Here is a 22,826-nt window from a genome sequence, read left to right on the forward strand (position 1 = left end):
CAAAAAAACAAAAAAAAGGTAAATCTTTGGTATGTAACATTTAAGATTTCTGCTAAATGTTACAAATTAAACATAGTAGATGTGAGCTTATTTTTTAAGAGCAACTCGGGGCAGAAAAGCCTATCCGATTAGAAAAAATCTGAGTCCAGTGTGTCTCTATCAACAAGTCTTCTCTGAAGTAGTTATTGATCTTGTTGATCACTATTAAATTTGTGAGATTGGTATTGTGATTGCTAATCACTTTCGAGGAGTGAAAGAAACAATTTGAAATTTCCTGGGTGAGCAGAAAAAAACAACGGCACAGCTCTCGGATGGTTAAGTTTATTTTCCAGAGTTTATGTATAAAAGGAAGTCTTAAAATTACATAGAATACTGATCCTCAGTACCTTTCTTAAACATAGTTAAACCGTGGCGTGCATTACGTGTAAGAAATCTACCATGCTTTAAATACTTCAGATCTTTCTTTCCTCTGAGTGTAATTAGCAAAAGGGCCCTGAGGGGAGGGGGAGGGGAAGAGGAAGACAGGAGGGTGGGGCCGCCCTCCTTCTGGGTCTGGGTTAGTTTGCTTGTCCTACATTCTGAAAGAGAAAAGGTCAACGCAGGAATTTAGTGATTCCTTATTATCTTATGATGGAAGTCGTGGCTCTTGGGCTCGTCCAGATTGTGCCTGGGGAGCTCGACTTCCTCTTCCCTTGCATCCTCCTGGGTGGCAGTGGGTTTAGGGAGGAGGTGGCGGGGCGCAGGCCCACGGCCCTTGCCCGCGCCCTCTGCATCCGAGTCCAGAGGCCGCGAGGACTTGGCTCACCCAGTGTAAATTCTGGGAGGGCGCGCGCCATTGCCAGGCTGGAGGAGATCTCCGCTGGGGTGTGCAAACGGGATTCTGCGAATGTTGACATTAAAGGAATACGCAAATTCGGCGTCCTAGTCCCCGCAGCTTACCCGCACCTATTTTTGTATCTAAGCCAAGGTCACTCTTTAATACCGGGCCACAGCCCTGAGCTGGGGCGTCGCGCTCAGCCGCGGGCCGAGCGGGCGCCAGGGGCGAGGCGGGGGCCGCGCGGCGCCCCCCGGCTGGCCGAGCCCGCACCTGCCCGGAGGCCGTCTGAAGGCCGGGCCCGGAGGGAGGCAGGGCGGCGTCCCCGGCGCCGAGGAGGGGCCGCGCGGCGCGGGCGGGGGGATTCGCGGTGGGCGCGGGCGCTGCGCGGCAGCAAAGGCTGGAGGCGCTGCGGCGCCAGTGCGTCACGCCGGCGGAGGGCACGGTGGGCTGCGGCCGACCCGCCGACTAGGAGCCGGGAGTCCGGGGCGAGGGGGAGGCGGCCGCACCCGCCCTGGCAGCCGCGAGCGACGCGGCCCGGGACCGGCCGGGGGTCGCCAGCGAGCCGCCGGCTCCATTCATTCCCGCGGCTCCGCCTCCTTTCCCGGGCTCCGGTGGCTCCGGAGGCGCGTCCGAGGTGAGTGCGCTGTCCGTCCCGGGCGGGGGCCGCGGACTGAGGCCGAGGCTGCCGCGCCCGGCCCCGCGCCCCGCAGGCTCCGGCCCCCACGGCCCCGCGGGCGGCGACGCGGGCCGCCGGCTGCGGGCCGCCTTGTGGCCTCGGCCGTGGCGCAGGCCCACGCCGGCCTCCCGGGCCCCGGGCGCGCGTCCAGCTGCCGGCGGCCGGCCGCGTCCCCCGAGGGGCGTGTGGCGCGCCCCCAGGTGCGCGGGCCTCCGCGTCAGCGCCACCATTTTGTGTGAGGGAATGCCGCCTGCTTCCTAGACTGGCCTGGGCGCGGGTTCGGCTCCCCGGCCGCTGCGTGCCGAGCCCCCTCCCCACCCCTCCCCTCCCGCAGCGCCCCACCTGGAGCCCGGCCGCGCTCGCTCGTCGCCCGGGCTCGGTGGAAAGCGGACCTGGTGAGGCGGCGCGCTCCGGCGTTGAGGCTCGGGTTCAGCCAGCCACGCAGGTGGCCTCGGGAGATGCTCTCACCACCTCCCTTGCATTTAACCTCCTTGGAATAGGTATTGTATAGCTTCTCTTCTAGAATGCAGGTCCTTGCAATTTTGTTCTAATTCCTAGCTGCCCATTGTGCAGCTTTTCGAGGCCTGTGCCCCCAGGAGATCGGTGGGTGAAGCTTGGAGCCCCGGGTTGTTTATGCCTCAGGGATCTGGATTGCATTTACTCCTATTATTGTCCTTTGGGAGAAATGACGAAACCTCGATTCTGGAAGCTGGTGTGGGTATCTTATTTTAGATTATTAGAGTAGATTCTAAAATAACCACCTGATGCAGGCCTCCCCCCCCCCCCCCGTTCCCCTTTTGAGAGATCCTTTGGAAACCTCAATTAAAATGCTCAAGTGTGAGGATTTTGAGGTGGTTGGGGCTGAACGAACAGGTTACTCAACGACTACGGGAAGGAAAAGTTGTAATTGTGATTCAGAACTGTTGGACCGTTTGTCATTTTCAAGGTGCCTCAGAATTTGGTAATTCTTGTTTTGACTTCTCTGAATGTTCCTGAGTACCTAGTGGGTTATACTTGTGCCGTTTGTATTTTATCACTGCATCACAGACAGGGATTAAAACCCGGCATGGTGGCTGTTGCATAATACACACGTTTGGGCCTTGGAGGGAAATCTCCAAAATGGATCTGGGTTTGGTGTGCCACGTATTATCTTGCTTGGATTGATAGACGATAGCATACAAGGTGTATCGGTTATCTTTGCAAACTGTAGCTTGTTTGTCTCCTATAGGAGAATAGATTTTTAGTGCCTAGTATGGACCAGACTGAGTTTTCCTGTTGAGAGTGGTGGGGCATAGGACAGGGAATGAAATAGTGAGAGGAACCTGGGAAACATCCATGTGTGGTAAGACTTCTAGTACAAACAAAGATAAAATAGCAGGCTTTCAATGAAAGCGTGTAGGTGTCACAGTAGCCCCCTCTTTTTGAATTTATGATGAAGATTGGCTTAGGGAATTTAGAAATAGATTATGACTAGTGATATTAACCAGCTGCAGGAGTGATTAGAATAACCTAAGGTGCTTTTTACCTGTGGATTTAAGGTTCTACAAAGTTTCAAAGTAGTGTGACCTGAAATTAGTCTAAAATAGTGTTAGAATCATTACAAATGGGATCATTTTCTAATAAAGGTATAGCATATGTCAAAGGACTTAACTATTGAACTGGAGAGAACAAAGTATTTTGTAATTAGATGCTCTTGAGAGTAAAATGTCATTGTCACCCTCCTTATGTAATTACTCTCAACCTTTTTTGAATAGTTGCAGACTCTTCCATTAATTCTTTATAAGCAGGTGATTGCATATCATGTACCCTTCCTAGCAGAAATGTCCTGCCTGCCTCTCATAAATGACATGTTTCAGGAGGAGAATTATGGAGGTGAAAGGGACCTCGGACATGGAGAGATGAGTCTTGTTTTAGGAAACTTAAGGAAGCACTGAGAGTTCTCTAGCAGTTTCAGGTGCCCTGATTGGATGTCTCTTAGGTACCATGGGGAACGAGAATGTTCCTCCCAGCAAGCTCAGCTCTGAGTTCATTTCCTGCAGCTTTACATTAATTCTGTAGATACACAGGTTACAGGAGGTTCGCTGAATTGGTACTACTGTATTTTATTAACTCCAGTTTGGATTAATGTAGTTTGAGATTTTGAGCATCATGTTACCAATGTTTGAGAAGTTGAAAAGGAAAAAGACCTTTCAGTATTTTTCTCCATTAGCTCCCACCTAACCCTTTCAAAACCTTAAAACTGAACATTATGTTCAGCAATGTGCCCAACAATGCAAAGAGATTTACTTTTTGAAGGTAATTAGAATATAAGAGGATTGAGTATTCAGGCAGAGCTTCCAAAACTGTCAAGGATTCTGTATAAAGGATTGGTGGTTGACTAGGAAGTGAGACAAAATCATCATGTTTCTTCCTATTTCTAAGATTTTGTGATTCTGAAATGAAAGAAATTGCATGGTTTTTGTGTTTAAGGTGATTTTCTCTTCACACGTCATTAGGCTTCTGATGCCTTGTATATTTAACCCTGAAATTAAAGTTCTAAATTTGGCATGTTTCATTGGTAGTAGGGTATTTCCCAATTCTTTGCAACAGTGTAATTACTCAAGGTTGAATTTATTAAGAATGAGATGTCATGGTTTAAAAATAATCAGAGAAAGGCTGATAATATACTAAAGGTATCCTAAATAATCAGTTTCAGGGCTGGTATGAGATCTTATCTGCTTGGTAGGGGGGGAACTACTCATTTAGTCCCACCTGTTCTTTGTCTAGAAAGTTTGTGACTCATCACAGATTTTAAAAAATAAATACCATTTTTAGCTACTACCTGCTCCAGTGAGATGTTAATATTAGGCTACACCAAAGGTTGCTTTCATTTATTCAGCAAAAAACACTGAGTGTCTATTGTATGTTAAGGGACACAAAAACCAGTAGACCTCACCTTCATGGAGTGTATAGTGAAGTATTGTGGATTAAAATGTTAAGGATTCCTTAAAATCTAATTGCAGACAGATTTTTGCGACTATGACTTGGGAACAAGTCCATTTAGTAAATTACATTTTTAAGTTTTATTTTTGTCTTAAAAATTTTTTTTTAATGTTTGTTTATTTTTGAGAGAGAGAAACAGAGCATGAGCAGGGGAAGGGCATGGAGAGAGGGAGACACAGAATCCGAAGCAGGCTCCAGGGTCTGAGCTGTCAGCACAGAGCCCAGTGTGGGGCTTGAATCCACGAACTGCAAGATCATGGCCTGAGCTGAAGTCAGATGCTTAACCAACTGAGCCACCCAGGCATCCCAAATAAATTACATTTTTTAAAAAGGAGTGCCAAAAAATAATAAAAGAAGTGCTAGATTGGATGTATGTGTGGGGGGAAACCGCTTGCATTTATGGGTTGTGCAGTGGGAGGGTTCACTTGCTGAAGGAAACTGAGGAGGGACGAAAACTAAGAAGTAGAATTGTCTGGAGTCTTGTCCAGGGACAGGGGTTGGGGGGAGTTTACTTTTAAGCAGCAGAATGGTCAGTTGGGTTTGTTCTGGCTCAAGGCCCAGAGAGGTGAGAATGAAAACTATCACTGAATTTGGGAGTTGAGAGATTGTTGGAGGTCTTAACAGAAGTGATATCAGGGTTCCCTGGGTAGCTCAGTTGGTTGCGCGTCCAACTTTTCATTTCAGCTCAGGTCATGATCTCATGGCTGGTGGGATTGAGCCTGGTGTTGGGCTTGGGCGGACAGCCACTGAGGAGCCTGCCTAGGATTCTCTCCCTCTCTGCCCCTCCCCTGCTTGTGCATGTGAGCTCTCTCTCAAAATAAATAAACTTAAAAGAAGAGGAGTAATATTATTGTAATGATGAGGAGAGAAGCCAAATGAGGAATGATCAGGCATGTAGAAAATGCCAATGAGCTTGCCTTTTTGTTATACAGTTATTGATAAATTGTATTATTGGGGTGCCTGGGTGGCTCAGTCAATTGAGTGTTTGACTCTTCATTTCAGCTCAGGTCATAATCCTAGGGTTGTGGGATTGAACCTTGCATCCAGTTTCACATTGAGCATGGAACCTGCTTAAGATTTCTCTCTCTCTCTCTCTCTCTCTCTCTCTCCCCCTCCCTCCCTCTCCCCCCTCCTTCTCTCTCTCTCTCTCTCTCTCTCCCCTTTTCTCCTCTCCCTGACTTGCAGACTCTCTCTAAAAAAAAAAAAGGAAAGGGGCATGTGGGTGGGTCAGTGTATTAAGTGTCTGACTCTTGATATTGGTTCAGGTCGTGATCTCCCGGTAGTGAGCTCAAGCCCCACTTAGCCCACTTTGGATTCTCTCTCTGCCCCTTCCCTCATCATGCTCTCTCACTCTCAAACAATAAAGAAATAAACTTAAAAAAATGTTTACTTAAAAAGGGAAAATCAGCCCTGTATAGTCTAAAATCTTCTACACATACACCAGTATATACCAGTGCTTTCGAGTTTGGATTGGTCCCTGATAATACCTGATGAACTAATTCTTGATTCTTCACTTAACAATAGTTATTTTTCAGAGGCAGTATAATAGTCCATAGTTCAAGCCAAATAGACATAGGTTTGAAGCCTGGATTTGCTGTTTCTAGTTCCCTAGTTTTCTTATCTGTAAAAGGTAGTTATAGTAGGGCCTATCGTAAAATGTTGTTGGTAGAATGAAATGTGATAATGTATCTAAAGGTGAGTTATTAATATTATCAATGGAACTAGGATAATTTTTAGTACAAATTTCAGTGTTTCTCTTTTTTTCTCTCTCTTTTATTATCTTTTCTTACCCTGTGTACAGTACAACACTTTGTTGAGGTATATTTCAGGCAATAATTAATTTTTCCTTTTTAAAATTAATTGTGACCTACCAGACTTGTCAGTCATAGGTTTTGCACTGCATGAGATAAAGTATAAGCCCTTTAAACCTTTTGTAGTTTGTGTGGATATCAGATGAAGAACCTATCTTTTTTTTTAAAGTTTTTTTTTTTCAGGTATCTCTACACTCAACATGATGTTTGAACTCATGATTCTGAGATCAAGAGTTGCATGCTCTTCCAGTTGTGTCATCTAGACATCCCAGAACTTATCTTCTAATTTTAAATGTGGTCCTGGTTTCTATTAATTATTTATGCTCATGATGGAAAATGTGGCTAAATTTACCAAAAAGCAAGCACAATTTTGAAGTCTTGATATTTGGCTTTGGAATAGAATGCATATCTAAGCTACTTGAGGGATGCCTGGGTGGCTCTATAGGTGAAGCGTCTGACTTCGGCTCAGGTCATGATCTCGCAGTTGGTGAGTTTGAGCCCTGCATCGGGCTCTGTGCTGAGAGCTTGGAGCCTGAAGCCTTCTTCGGCTTCTCTGACTTCCTCTTTCTTTGTCCCTTCCCCACTCATGCTGTCTCTCAAAAATAAACATCAAAAAAATTTAAAAAAGATAAAAGTACTTGAAATTAATTTCAAGACTGAGGAGATTTATTAATAATAATTTGTAAACCATAAAAAAGAAATTGATGTGTTCTGAATAAATTTTGTTTGGAGAATACTTTTTCTGAGTTTCTTCTTAGAATAGCCAAAAAAATAAAAAGCATAGTTTTATAAAATGACTCAGATGGTTTTACAGTTCCATGTACAAATGCCAGTCAGCTGAAGTCTGTGGGCTCTTAGGCCTCCTTTCCAGAACTTTGACACTGGCTTACATGGAGACTGGGATGTTCTTGTACCTGTGCGTGCAAGGGCCTGAGAACTGTTTCCCCTATCCTGTGCTGGACATAACGAGCTATAACTAACGGTAGTCTTTGGTTAGCTAGTTGGCTGTGTTCTCATGTGGTGTAATTCATTTGTCGGTGGCATTTATTGTCAGCATGGCCCATTCTTTTTCCCCTTTAGATACAAGTGAATAACTGATGTTTGGGGGGCGCCTGGGTGGCTCAGTCAGTTAAGCATCCAACTTCGGCTCAAGTCATGATCTCACAGGTCGTGGGTTCGAACCCCGCATCAGGCTCTGTGCTGACAGCTCAGAGCCTGGAGCCTGATTCAGACTCTGTGTCTCCCTCTCTCTCTGACCCTCCTCTGCTCACACTGTCTCTCTCTCTCTCTCTCTCAGAAATAAATAAAACAAAGCAAAACTCTGATGTTTTCATCTGGGTATTGAGTCTTCACATATTTGAAGGGCAGCCTTCTTGCCTCCCTTCCCCAATGCTTCCCTTCACTAGCTTCTCCCAATTTCTGTTCCTCATCTCTTGTTCCATGGCGTCCAGATCCTTTGCCATCCCGTTTGTTTTCCATTGCAGGCATTCCAAGTTTTCAGTGTGATTTTTCTTAGAATGTGATCATCCAAGTGAAATCAAAAACTGAATGCTGTCTAACCCAGGAAGAGTGCGGGGTTTCTTTTCCATCTCTGGATCTGGACAGTCGTAACCTTAATAAAGAAGCACCGTTCTAAGGTTATTTTGCTTCAGCTGAAGGAAAACTTGCCCACGGTTCATGTTGAGTCTGTCTTCTCACTTTCAAGGTCTTATTTGTCTCTGTCCTAGAGCAAGGAACAGTTTAAGAACTATAATGCCACTTAGTGAATTTCATTTTTTTCTTTAGCTCTATTGTGTAGTAATTAAGTAACTATTTAGTAGGCATTTTACTTTGTCAGTTCTTGTGTTTCTCTTTTAGTTGTTAACTTTCAGACAGTTGGCTTTGTTTCACATTTCATAGGGTTTATATTCTCCGAGGCCTGAATTTTTTTTTACCCCTCATTAACTCCCTGTGCCCATTGTGATAACGTGGCTGCACTGACTGCATGACTTCTCCACCATCCTATCGGATTATTCTCAAGTTCTTGCTGTTACAAAGAGAGTTGCTGAGAACATTTTCATGCGTGCGTCCTGGAACCCTTTGCTTTGTGTAGGCTGGCTGTGTCCATGCACAACAGAATACATGATGCCATCTCATTTCTCAAGTATTTGAACCCATTTACACTCTTATCCCTGTGTCTTTAAAAAAATTTTTTTTTAATGTTTATTCATTTGAGAGAGAGACAGACAGACAAACAGAAGTGGGGGAGGGGCAGAGACAGAGAGGGAGACACGGATTCGGAAACAGGCTCCAGGCTCTGAGCTGTCAGCGCAGCTGTGAGATCATGACTTGAGCCGAAGTCCGACGCCCAACCGACTGAGCTACCCAGGTGCCCTTTTTACCCCTGTGTTTTAAGTGACCCTGTTGATTCAGTACCTTCTAACACTTATATGAATAAATTTCTTAATTTTTGCCCATCTAGTGGGTACAAAATAGTATTTTTTAAAAATTTTTTTTATTTATTTCTAGGAGAGAGAGAGAGACAGCGTGAGCAGGGGAGGGTCAGAGAGAGAGGGAGACACAGACTCTGAAACAGACTCCAGGCTCTGAGCTGGCTGTCAGCACAGAGCCCGACACGGGGCTCAAACCCACGAACCGTGAGATCATGACCTAAGCGAAAGTCGGACGCTTAACCGACTGAGCCACCCAGGTGCCCCTAATTGTGGTCCCAATCAGCATTTTCCTGATTATGAGTAAAGCAGAGAATTTCTTTATATGTGTTTATTAAAAAAAAACAAAATCACTTGGCTTTGTATTGTGTAGTAACCATTTAAAAATCCTGGAGACAGTGCATCTAAAGTCTGAAGAGGATATTGCAAGATTTAAGAAATCTAACTCTTACAGACTGACTAAACAATACGTTTGATGAGTTGTGATACTTGTGTGATCAGATTCATCCTTCAGCTTGACCTGGGAACCTGGCCAACAGGTTAAATCCCTTGGAGACAGATTGCCTATAGGTTTAGAGCCTGACTGCCCCTTAGTAGGTGTATGATTTGGGGCAACTCACTTAACTTCCCCACACCTGAGGCTCCTGATTGAAAGAATGTGTTAAGGATATCTGCCTCAGAGGGTCATTTGGAGGAATGTGTGAGATAAGATGTATAGTGTGTTAAGCTCACGCCTGGTAAAAGGCAGACAGGCATTAAATGGTAGTTCTGTCATCATCGGAAAACACATTTGAGTTTTAAAAAATAATTAGGAATGAATTTTCGATGATACGACTCTTTTGTAAATTAAGACGTTTTTCCCCCTTTTTTCTCCAAGTAACCAAGTATAGTTACAGAAGTTACTAGTTAGAAGAGACAGTAGATAATTTGACCCATCCCCACTTTTCATGTTTGGAAAAAAATGGATGATGCTTCCCTAGAGTTCTGAGCTTGGTAGTGTAGATAAAGAAAAATAAATCACATTCACATGTGGTAAGTATATATATATATTTTTTTTTACAAATAGTTTATTGTCAAATTAGTTTCCACATAACACCCAGTGCTCATCCCCACAAGTGCCCTCCTCCATGCCCATCCCCCCTCCCCCCACATCCATCAGTCCTCAGTTTGTTCTCAGCATTCAAGAGTCTCTCATGGTTTGCCTCTCTCCCTTTCCCCCACCATTTCCCCCCTTCTTCTCCCGCATGGTCCTCCGTTAAGTTCCTCCTAATCCTCCTATACGTGCACACATATGATATTTGTCCTTCTCTGCCTGACTTATTTCGCTCAGCATAACACCCTCAAGGTCCATCCATGTTGCTACACGTGGCCAGATTTCATTGTTTCTCATTGCCATGTAACATGTGGTAAGTATATTAAAAGACATATGCATAGGGTACTTATCAGAGTTTCTCTCCTAGTTTGCCTTTAGTTCTATTAATCCATCCTACATAAAGCTGTGGGTAAAACTGTCCGGCTTAAATGTCTTTTTCCTGCTCAAGATCCTTAAATTGCCTCCTGCATCCCAAATAAAGTTCAGACTCTTTAGTCTGGTATTCTTGGCCTTTTATGTTCTATACGGAGTTTATTTTCTTTGTGTTTCTACCACGACTTCCCCTAATATACCTTAACTCTCCTGGTAAATGCAACGAGCCATTTTCAGCATGCTCTCTGGCTTCCATTTAGGTCCTCTCCTCTATCTCTGTTGAAGGTCCGTGTATTGCTTTTCATGTAGCCGCAGAGCCATACAGGTCTCTGTGGTGTTTCTTCCTCCTGGCACCACTGTGTGATTTGTTTATACAGACTTTTGTTCAATCGTTCGTTTATTTGGAAAATATGGATTGAAGTCAGATAGGAAGGCTACTGCTGTCACTTACTTACCTCTTCTTCTCCTGGGCTTGCTGCCCGTCAGAGGCCAGAAAACAATTTACTGAATCTGGGTAAGCACACCCACCCGAGGTTGCGGGAGGTGTGCGAGAACAGGTGTGTGGGGCCATGGCTGAAGTGCGGAGTTGGGAGACGCCTAGAGGGAAAGAGGTGCGGCTAGCCTGTGGTTCGGAATCTGCTGTTTTTCCAAGTTGGTATGCTCCTCTGCACACAGTGGCAGCCTTTGGTTACATTTCTTAGTTGTGTAGTGAAAGTATTAGGGGATGGGGTGGTGGTTGTGACTCAGCAGAATATTTCATAAATCATAGGCCAGAATGAAGCCCCAGGTTTGCTTTTGTTTTTGCTTTTTCTTTGGGCTAGGTGTAGTTTCTTTAAAGTGAAAACATCTGTCTTTATGGTTTCAAATGAGACGAGCCTATGTGATACTTTGATGTCAAAGATAGCTGCAACATTGTGCATTTTGTTGAGACTCCGGTTTTTAACAGTTGCCTGCGTCCTTGAGTTTTGCTGTGCCAAACTCCCGTTAACTTCAGTGAAGCATTATAAAATGAGATCTGTTATATGGTAAAGAAGCCAGGTCAAAGGATTTTAGTTTGTCTGATGTTGAGAAGAAAGACAAAATTTTATGGTGCATTTATTTAAATCCTTATTTGGTGTTTTCCCCCCTGAGTTATTTATTTCTTTATATATTTACTTTATTTTTGAGAGAGAGAGTGAGTGGGAGAGGGGCAGAGACAGAGAGGAGACACAGAATTCGAAGCAAGCTCCAGGCTCTGAGCTGTCAGCACAGAGCCTGATGTAGGGCTCACACTCAAAAGCTGTGAGATCATGACCTGAGCTGAGGTCGGAGGCTCAAGGGCCTCCCAAGCTCCCCTCCCAGAGTTTTGTCAGCTGCTTCTGTGAGATAGAAACAGTGTTCAGTAATCCAGGTCATGAAGCACTAGCGTAGCTGCTGGCGTGTTCTTGAGGCAAATGTATTCTTTTTTGCAGTACAGTATGTAGTCATTCAAGTGGAAGCTTCAGTTACAGGCACATTTCTGTTTCTTTGCATGTGTATCTGAGCAGTGTAAGTAGTTTTCTATTTTTTTTTAAAGTATTTATTTCTCCTGAGAGAGAGAGAGAGAGAGAGAGAGAGAGAGAGCGAGCGAGCGAGCACGAGCAAGCAGGGGACGGGCAGAGAGAGGGAGGGAGAGGGAGAATCTCAAGCAGGGTCTGCACTGTCAGCACAGAGCCTGACATGGGGCTTGAACTCACTAACCGTGGGGTCATGACCTGAGCCAGAACTAAGAGTGGGGACGCTAAACTGACGGGGACACTCAGGTGCCCCAGGACTCTATACCTTGCTCAAAATGTATTAATAGTTAAGAATTGAGTATCCATTCTTGGGCGTGGGATAAAATTTAGTATTTTGTGTTGTGACTCATTTTTGCTTATGAATCTGTCATCCCAAGAGTCCCGTTTTGCCTCCCCAAGATATAATACGTCCCCCCCATCTTCTCTCCCTTGCAGTTTGCGTGCAGGTGTGTAAACTAAGTTTCGTCAGTCAGATGCATCCAAAAGAGATTACATTTTCATGTTTTAAACCATTTCTTAGATCTGAGACAATCTTCCTAGTTATCAGGAGAGAATGAATTCTTAGAAAACTTGTAGTATTTCTCTTGATGTCTGCAATCAGTCTTTAACCATGTTAGGACTCCTGAAATGCTCCACTTTTAGACATAGTGTTGTGATAAAAAGAACAGGCCTCAGAGTCACACTGCCTGGGTTAAAGTACTAGTGCTAGTTAACTAGCGTGTGCCCTTGACCAGGTTCCTCAGTTGCTTTGTGTCTTAGTTTCCTCATCTGGCAAGTGAAGATAATTAAATTCATCCCTTCATGGGTTTGTGATAAAAACTATACCTGGGAATACATGTGAAGTGTTTTGAATAGAACAGGCACACAGTCTGTTATTGGCTCAGGGATTATTACTTCAGAAGATGATTTTGCTTCCTACTTAAAATAAAAACAAGCAACAGATATGAATGCTTTTTAAACTTCCTGCTCCATTAGCCATAAATTTACAGGCAGTCTTCACCCATAGGTGATCACATCTTTTTTCCTTCTCAGAGGACAGAAATGGATTAGTGCACAGTGTGGAGCCGACCTGAGATTTGATAGCTGAAGCACTTTGTTTACTCACTGGTTTCATTTTTGTCATGTTCACAACCTTAGCTAATAATGGACAAGGATTAACGTAGAATTTAGAGCCTTGTGTAGGGCAGGATGGGTAGAAGAATAAAAGTAAGGAAGAGAGATTGTTGAGCTAATGTAGTACAGCGGCTAGGTGAGTTAGGGAAGAAAAGGATGTTAGAAAAGAGAAAACGCAAGAATCAAGAGAAGAATCATAGTAAGGTTTGGAAACAGACTTTTTGTGTAAAAGGTTGAGAGCATTACAGCTTATGTTGCTTGGCTACCTAACCTATTTTCAATGTTGGGGAAACAGGAGAGGTAGGATCATGACTTGGATTGGTTGAGATAATTATTTTTTTTCCTAAGAACGTTTTCAGCTCTAAACTGCCCATATTTTTTTTGATGTTCTTTTCCCCCTAAAACCCCCAAGTGAACATTTCTTTTAAATAGTTATATAAATATTTAGGAAAAAGGGGTAGAATTATTAAAAGATGAATGTGAAGTAGCTGATGGGCATCTTAGAATTCTTACGTAAGAGGTATTAGTATTGTGTTTTTATACAAGTTAGCCAGGATTAATGAGCATAACATTTGCTTAATTTATAAATTAATTTGGACACTTTTTACACTTCATTATCCATTCTGCGTAAATTTTTTGATGAGTTAGTTTGCTTAAGGCAACACTAAACTTTCTCATTCATGTAGAATCTATTTAGCCTTTTTGGTTTCTCTCAGGGGCAGAGCATAAAGTACTTGACAGAATTTGATCTGACAGCTTTACAGTTATGTAACATAGAACAGAATCTTAAAAACCACAAAAAAGAGGGACAAGTGAGTGATTTATCATAGCAACCTATATTTCTCCCTAGAGCTTTACAACTTTTCTCTTGCCTCTAAACTGTAGCAGAACCATCAGAAAGCTAGTAATTTTCAGTCTTAACCAATATTTTTTATAAATAATTATAAACATTTAGAGGTGAAAATGTCCTTAGGATTATCCTGTCCAGTTGCATCACATTACTAATGAGAATAAAGAAGCCTAAAGAGGGTAAGTAACTTGCTCAAGGTCACTGACTTAGCTAATGACAGAGCTGCCCAGGAACCAGGGTCATCGGATTCCAATTCCTCTTTCTGGTGTCATGTGTGAGTAGAATATTTGATAACAAGATAATAATTGTAGTATTTTTCATTTTTTTTTAAACATTTTATTTATTTCTAGGAGAGACAGAGAAAGAGACAGCGTGAGCAGGGGAGGGTCAGAGAGGGAGTCACAGACTGAAACAGGCTCCAGGCTCTGAGCTGGCAGTCAGCACAGAGCCCGATGCGGGGCTCGAACCCATGAACCGCGAGATCATGACCTAAGTGAAAGTCGGACGCTTAACCGACTAAGCCACCCAGGCGCCCCTGTAGTATTTTTCAAAAGGAGATTTCATATAACCATGACAGGATTTTGAATATTGAGTAAAAGTTATCTTGGAAGGTATACTTAATTGTCTGAACCTATTCTTCTAGCTCTCCCAGTGGTATGGCTCTCTGTTTCTTCATCTGTAGACTGAGGCTGATAGAAATCTCTCACTATATATCCAGTGTGGCTCTCTCTCTAAAGTTTTGTATATGGTCACTTCACAGTAAATACTACCTGTTGCGGTTAACCAACTGATTTATAATAATTTCTGTCTTCATTTAAATACTATCAGGTGATTATTTAGCCAATAAAACGGAGCACTGAGAGCAACTGGTAGTAAAAATAATGGATTTAAGGACAGATTTGCAACACAAAAACATTTTAGGAGAGGTGTATGTGTGTGTCTGTATGTGCGCCTTTGGAATTAGAGAAATACTTTCTAATTCTTTTCATATTAAACACTATGACACTATGGTTGTTTTTAAACTATATTCGGAAATCACAACTTCTAAGTTTCTCTCCCCAGTAATGCTCTTTTTGCAAATTTCAGAGTATTTAAATTGTAGGACTACAGGAAAACAGGATTGTTTCATGTTGTATGTGTGTGGGCGTGTATGTATGAATAATCTTTGGCTAGTAATAAGCCCAGAAGCAATTATTTTTCTCTTTGAAAACTGAAATGTATAAAAGTTGAGGACTGAAGCATAATAATTTTGTTTTTAAACTTTAATTAATTTAGTCACGTTGTACTTGCCTTTAATCCCATACTTATAGTGGAGTGTTTTCTAAAATGTGCTGATGTATTCCTGGTGATTTAGGAGATGCTCTTAAGTGGTGTTCGGGCAAACATTTAAATGATGGTAGTTAAAAATTTTAATACTGATTAGGAAAACGTGTAATCCACGTGTAATATATCACATTGGTGGTTTTACAGTTATGGGTGAATAAAATATTTCTTAAAAAGGTGATTGGAGATTCTGATACATATTGCCAGCTGCAACCTTAAAACTGCTGTGCTAAGTGAAATAAGCCAAATGCTAAGAGACCCTATTACTCTATTGCCTAGAATAGGCAAACTCACAGAGACAGGTAGCAGAATGGTGGTTACAGGAGCTGGGGAAAGAAGAAATGGGGAATTCTGGCTTAATGGGTGCATAGTTTCTATTTGGGATAATGAAAAGTTGTGGAAATGGACAGTGCTGATGGTTTCATACAACAGTGTGAATGTGCTTACTGCTGCAGAGTTGCAAATCTAGAAATGGTTAAAATGGTAAGTTTTATATGCATGTACTACTAAATTAAAAAAACCAGAGGGGAGGTAATAGGATGAGATGTGTGTGTATTTTTAAAGAAGCAAATTGAGGGACGCCTGGGTGACTCAGTCAGTTAGGCAACCGACTTCAGCTCAGGTCATGATCTCGCGGTCCATGAGCTTGAGCTCTGTGCTGACAGCTCAGAGCTTGGAGCCCGCTTCAGATTCTGTCTCCCTCTCTCTCTGCCATTCCCCTGCTCACACTCTGTTTCTCTTTGTCTCTCAAAAATGAATAAATGTTAAAAAAAAATTTAAAGAAGCAAATTGAGGGACGCCTGACTGGCTTGCTTGGTAGGGCGTGTGACTTTTGATCTCAGGGTTGAGAGTTCAAGCCCTGCTTTGGATGTAGAGCTCACCTAATAAAAGAAAACTAAAAAATAGGGCGCCTGGGTGGCTTAGTCGGTTAAGCGTCCGACTTTCACTTAGGTCACGATCTCGCAGTTCGTGGGTTCGGGCCCCGCGTCGGGCTCTGTGCTGACTGCCAGCTCAGAGCCTGGAGCCTGTTTCAGTCTGTGACTCCCTCTCTCTCTGACCCTCCCCTGCTCACGCTATCTCTCTCTCTCATAGAAATAAATAAAAATATTTAAAAAAAAAAAAAACTAAAAAATAAAGAAGTCACTTGACAAATCTTAAATGGTGATGTAGGCACTTAACACATTGTAGAAAATGTTCATGGTGGTATGCAAATTATTGAAGGTTGAGCAACACGAGAAGAAAGCTAAATGGCTTATGGAGACTGGCAATGTGTTTCATTCTCCATCTGCTGTGGACTAGTGGGTGGGCTGACACATGGCTTTTACCTGAAACGTACTAGATAAGAAACTGAGATCCATGTAAGATGTTTATTGCCTTAAAGTTGTCTTATTCTGGGCTGTGATCTTGGGTTCTTTATTCAGGTCACCTACTTTGCCTATTTAATAGAATTATTGTCTTTTCAATAATGAAACTAAAACCTGCTTTTAAAACATGACATTAGCATTTAAAATCTTTTAAGAACCATACCATAGTAACAGATGAAAAAGAAAATCATCTATAAACTTGCTTTCCAGTCAAGACTATTTTTCATTCTACGTCCATTTTGTATTCGTCTAGAATGCTGTATTATTTATATATGATTATAATCAACTATTGTTTGTAGATCAGGTTTTTGGCAGCAGGCTTTAAATATTAACTTCTGTTTTATTCTTTATTAATTTTTTTTTAATGTTTATTTTTGAGACAGAGAGACACGGAGTGTGAGCAGGGGAGGGGCAGAGAAAGAGGGAGACACAGAATCTGAAGCAGGCTCTAGGCTCCGAGCCGTCAGCACAGAGCCCAATATGGGGCTCTAACCCAGGAATTGGGAAATCACGACCAGAGCTAAAGTCGTACACTTAACTGACTGAGCCACCCAGGAACCCCTGTTTCATTCTTTAGATTTTAATTACTGTTAGCAAGTGAACTTTTAATTTTTATTATTAAAAATTTTTTTAAAGACTTTATTTTTAAGTAATCCCTACACCCAACAAGGGGCTCAAACTCAAAACCCCGAGATCAAGAGTCACAAGCTCCACCTACTGAGCCAGCCAGGCGCCCCCAGCAAATGAAATTTTTAAATGTGTTTCATTCATACATAGCTTGTTCTGGTAGCTATTTTCTTTTTTTTTTTCAACAAATAGTTTATTGTCAAATTGGTTTCCATATAACACCCAGTGCTCTTCCCTATAAGTGCCCTCCTCCATGCTCATCTCACCCCTCCCCCCCCCACATCCATCAGTCCTCAGTTTGTTTCTCAGCATTCAAGAGTCTCATGGTTTGCCTCTCTCCCTTTCCCCCACCATTTCCCCCCTTCTCCCCCATGGTCCTCCGTTAAGTTCCTCCTAATCCTCCTATACGTGCAAACTTATGATATTTGTCCTTCTTTCCCTGACTTATTTCACTCAGCAGAACACCCTCAAGGTCCATCCACGTTGCTACACATGGCCAGATTTCATTCTTTCTCATTGCCATGGAGTATTCCATGGTATAGATAAACCACATCTTCTTGATCCATTCGTCCGTGGATGGACACTTAGGCTCTTTCCATGTTTTAGCTATTGTGGAGAGTGCTGCTATGAACATTGGGGTACATGTCCCCCTATGCATCAGCATTTCTGTATCCCTTGGGTAAATTCCTAGCAGTGCTATTGCTGGGTCATAGGGGAGTTCTATTGTTAGTTTCCTGAGGAACCTCCACACTGTTTTCCAGAGGGGCTGTACCAGTTTACATTCCCACCAACAGTGTAGGAGGGTGCCCGTTTCTCCACATCCTCGCCAGCATCTAGAGTTCTCTGATTTGCTCATTTTAGCCACTCTGACTGGCGTGAGGTGGTATCTCAGTGTGGTTTTGATTTGTATTTCCCTGATGAGGAGGGATGCTGAGCATCGTTTCATGTGTCTGTTGGCCATCTGGATGTCCTCTTTGGAGAAGTGTCTGTTCATATCGTCTGCCCATTTCTTTGCTGGGTTATTTGTTTTTCGGGTGTGGAGTTTGGTGAGTTCCTTATAGATTTTGGAATATTAACCCTTTATCTGATATGTCATTTGCAACTATCTTTTCCCATTCCATTGGTTGCCTATTAGTTTTGTGGGTTGTTTCCTTTGCTGTGCAGAAGCTTTTAATCTTGATGAGGTCCCAATCGTTTATTTTTTCTCTTGATTCCCTTGCTTTTAGGGATGTGTCAAGTAAGAAGTTGCTGCGGTGGAGGTCACTGGTAGCTAATTTTCAAGAGAGTCTTTAAAGTTGGTTTAAGGGAGATAGTATAAAAGAAATCTTTTTCGAGCCTTATCTAGTCAAAGGTATGGACCATTAAATGTCTCTTGGGGTGCCTGGGTGGCTCAGTTGGTTGTGTCTGCCATTAGCTCAGGTCATGATCTCACGATTTGTGAGTTTGAGCCCAACTTTGGACTCTGCTGTAGGCATGGGGCCTGCTTCAGGTCTTTCATCCCCGCCCCCCGCCCTTGCCCTGTCCTGCGTGTGCTGTCTCTCGCCCTCTCTCTCAAAAATAAATAAACTTAAACAAAAATCTCCATGTTTTACATGGATATAAAGCTGGACTCTTTTCTATAAGAAAGTAAATACAGTTTATACATCCTCTTAACTAGTGTCCTAATTATGTATCTTTTCGTCTACTATTGACCATTTGTTTTGTGTTTAGTTTCATCTAAAATTTTAGTCTTCATTAGAATTGTTAGATTGGGCTATAGAATGTAATGATGTATTTCCTTACTTTGCTTTTACATACTGACTTTGACAGAGGTAAAAAGATTGCCTCAAACTAACAAATAAGCTTGATTCACAGTATTGCTGTTTTATCCTTTTCTTGACTCCAACATCTTACTTATATAGGCTCCTGGTGATCTCTCCTAAAATTTTTAGTCTTTTCATCCCCTTTTTATAAATTGCTGGAAATCTTTTGGCATTGCTTTATTCAATAGTTTCACAAATTATTTTTGCCTTCTCCCTTTATTTAGACATTTATATTTACCAGTGGGCTGAATTGGTGTGTTCTATTTCTAGGTTTTGATTTTAAAAACTAAGACCCAATTTGATTTAAAAAATATATATACAGCATTATTTGAGTAAAATAATAAATCATTTGAATAAAATTAGCTTCCCAGTCATATGTACACCAAGTTTTAAAGTTCTTGAGACCAAGATTTCAGATTATGGTAAAAAAAAAAAAAAAGTTCTTCTCATTTATCCTCATATCTTCAGACTTCAGAAAAATATATTGAGTTATATATAATTGTTACTTTATATGTCCTGTCTTAGGTGTTTATCTCATATTTCCATTAGATACTCATTTCTTGCCTCCTGATATTTTATTGTGATAAAATGGATCTGAAGGTCACTTCAGAGAAAAATAACTTGTATTTTCTGAGTTTATTTTCTGCCTTTCCCTTTAAAATTTTTCCTTTATTGAAACTGAAGAAGTTATTGACAAATACAAACAGTTGGGCTCTTCAGTTTTTATTTTGGGTAAATATAAAATGGGAAACTTGTAAAACAAAATAATCTGTACTGATTTTATACTTTGTTTAAGAACTGGTTGCAAAAGGGGCACCTGGGTGGCTCAGTTGGTTAAGTGTCTGACTTCACCGCTAGTGGGTTCAAGCCCTGCATCAGGCTCTGTGCTGACAGCTTAGAACCTGGATAGGAGCCTGTTTTGGATTGTCTCCCTCTGTCTCTGCCCCTCCTCTGCTCATTCTCACTCTCTCTGTGTCTCTCAAAAGTGAATAAACATTAAAAAAAATTAAAAAAAAGAACTTGTATCTCAGTATTTGACATAGATTGTAAGTTGTTAACTTTTTGTTGTGGAAATTCTGAAGAATACACAAATCAGGATTCTCTCCATAATGCATCTAACAGGTCTCTTAAGTCTTCCCTTCTCTCCCTTCCCGTCCCCTTTTTTATTTATTTATTTGTTTATTTATTTTAAATTGAGTTGTATTATTATTTTTTTAATGTTTTATTTATTTCTGAGAGAGAGAGAGAGACCGCGTGAACAGGGGAAGGTCAGAGAGAGAGGGAGACACAGAATCTGAAACAGGCTGTGAGCTGGCTGTCAGCACAGAGCCCGACATGGGTCTTGAACCCACGAACCGTGAGATCATGACCTGAGCCGAAGTAGGACGCTTAACCGACTCAGCCACCCAGGCACCTCTATTTTTTTTTTTTTTTTAATGAGAGGAGGAAAAAGGCAGAGGGAAAGGGAGAGAGAGAATCTTAAGTCAAGCTCAAATCAAGCCCAAATCAAGTCAAACACTTAACCAACTGAGCCACTCAGGTGCCCAAGTTTCTTTTAATTTATATCAGTTTCCACTCTTTTTTTTTTTTTTTTTTTTAACATTATTCTCTGTTGAAGACACTGAATTGTAAATATGGCTGGCTGAGTACTTAGGGTCTCATTTCATGTTTGTCTAATGGTTTAGTTAGATTTGGGTCCTGTTTTCTTGTCATACCACGTGAGAATGCATAGGTCTGCTCATGCTCATCTTAATTTTAGTAAGATGGGTCACTGTGACCCATGAGTCACAGTGAGTCTGTGCGATATAGATCTAACACAAGTGAATGCATGTATACCTACCAAAATAATCATGCCCAAATATTCTTAGTAGCCCAGACACCCATCAGTAATAGAATGGGTAAATAAACTGTATTTGGATATGATAGAATGCTACCTAGTAATAAAAGGGACAAATTAACTGGTCTAACCAACAGTGCTGATACTCTTAAAGAAATAGTGTTGAGTGAAAAGAGTTGATGCAATAAAGAGCCTGCTCTCCGATTTCATGAAGATAGGCAAAATTGTCTGGTTTAAACTACTCTAAGAGACTCTTAGAGTCTCTAAGAGAAACAATACTACTTTCTTAAAAAGTCCTTTGCCCCCCTCTGATTGAAATAGCTTCCCTTAATCATATATTCAGTCTCCATAGGTACTGGGGCATATTTCCATGCCTGTTATCACATTGTTTTAACGATAGAAGTTTGATAGTGTAGGGTGTTTTTTTGTTCTTTAGGTTTTATTTCTTTTCATGTTTGTTTATTTATTTTGAGAGAGTGAGAGAGAGAGAGAGACAGAGCATGAGCAGTAGAGAGTCAGACAGAGAGGAAGATAGAGAATCCAAAGCAGAATCTGTCAGCACAGAGCCCAATACGGTAGTTGAATCTAAGAACCACCACATTCCACCTGAGCGGAAATCAAGAGTTAGATGTCTGGGGCACCTGAGTGGTTCAGTTGGTTAAGCTTCCAGCTTCAGCTCAGGTCATGAACTCATTGCTTGTGAGTTCAAGCCCAATGTCAGTCTCTCTGCTGTCACTGCACAGCCCACTTTGGATCCTCTGTCCCCCACTTTCTGCACCACCTTCCGAAAAAATAAACATTAAAAAAAAAGATGCCTAGGGGCGCCTGGGTGGCTTAGTCGGTTAAGCGTCCGACTTTCGCTTAGGTCATGATCTCGCGGTTCGTGGGTTCAAGTCCCGCGTCGGGCTCTGTGCTGACTGCCAGCTCAGAGCCTGGAGCCTGTTTTAGTCTGTGACTCCCTCTCTCTCTGACCCTCCCCTGCTCACGCTGTCTCTCTCTCTCTCTCCTAGAAATAAATAAAATATTAAAAAAAAAAAAAAAAAAGATGCCTAACTGACTGAGCCACCCAGGTGCCCCTAGATTTTATTTTTAAGTAATCTCTCCAACCAAGGTGGACCTCAAACTTAAAACCTTGAGATTAAGAGTCACATGCTCCATCAACTGAGCCAGCTAGGTGCCATCCCTTTTTATTATTTATTTTATTTTAGTTTTTAAAAGTAGACTTGACTCAATGTGGGGCTTGAACTTAAAACTTAAAGGTCAAGAGTCGTGTGCTCTACTGACCGAGCCAGTCAGGTGCCCCTAGAAGTTTTATGGTTTTTTTTTTGTTTGTTTTTTTAAATTTGTATTTAAATTTTGGTTAGTTAACATACGGTGCAATATTGGCTTTAGGAGTAGAATTCAGTGATTCATCACTTAACATTACAACCCCCATTGCTCATCACAAGTGCCCTACTTCATACCCATCATCCATCTAGTCCATCTCTCACCCACCTCCCTCCATCAGTCCTCAGTTCTCTGTCGTTAGAGTCTCTTATGGTTTATTTCCCTGTTTTTTGTCTCCCTTCCCATATGTTCATCTCTTTTGTTTCTTAAATTCCACATATGCGTGAAATCATACGGCATTTGTCTCTCTGACCGATTTTGGTTAACATAATCATCCATGTCATTGCAAATGGCAAGATTTCATTCTTTTTGATGGCTGAGTAATATTCCACCACACACACACACACACACACACACACACACACACACACCTTCTTTATCCATTTATCAGTCAGTGGACATTTGGGCTTTCTCCATAGTTATTGTTGTTATTTATATCTTTTAATATCTGACAGGGCTCATACTTTTCTCCAATCATTTTCCTGCCTTTTCAGGATTTTTCTAGCTACTCTTGTTTATTTATTCCTTCAAATTAACTATAATTAACTTGTTTAGCCTCAGAAAACAATAAAACCCTAAAGGTATTTTCATTAGGATTCTATTAAATTAAAAGATTATCTTAGGGAGAACTAATACCTTTGTGATGTTGAAGCATCCTTTCCAAGAACATGGTTTGTGTTTCCTGTTTGTTCTCTTTGTTTCTTTCAGTAATGTTTTAGACTTAACTAGGTTTCCTGTTGTTTATTGTTGTTAAATTTAAGCCTGTTTTAACTTTGGTGTTTAAATGGGATCATATTTTCTATTTTTAC

General features: G+C 41.8%; 1 protein-coding gene across 3 annotated transcripts in view; it reads left to right on the forward strand.

Annotated features, from left to right (window-relative positions):
* The first annotated feature begins 1,258 nt into the window (after positions 1 to 1,258).
* Positions 1,259 to 22,826, forward strand: part of FAM169A (family with sequence similarity 169 member A) — a 73,999-nt gene continuing 52,431 nt past the window's right edge. For 2 of the 3 annotated variants that reach the window (XM_039242084.1, XM_039242086.1), the window contains exon 1: positions 1,259 to 1,451. The gene's annotated coding sequence lies outside the window, so the exon portion shown is untranslated. Of the gene's footprint in view, positions 1,452 to 1,700; positions 1,994 to 22,826 lie in introns of those variants that run through there. The other variant, XM_039242085.1, reaches the window with a different exon arrangement.

This window comes from Hyaena hyaena, unplaced genomic scaffold (genome assembly GCF_003009895.1).
Source record: "Hyaena hyaena isolate Hyena2069 unplaced genomic scaffold, ASM300989v1 scaffold_205, whole genome shotgun sequence".
Classification (NCBI taxonomy): domain Eukaryota; kingdom Metazoa; phylum Chordata; class Mammalia; order Carnivora; family Hyaenidae; genus Hyaena; species Hyaena hyaena.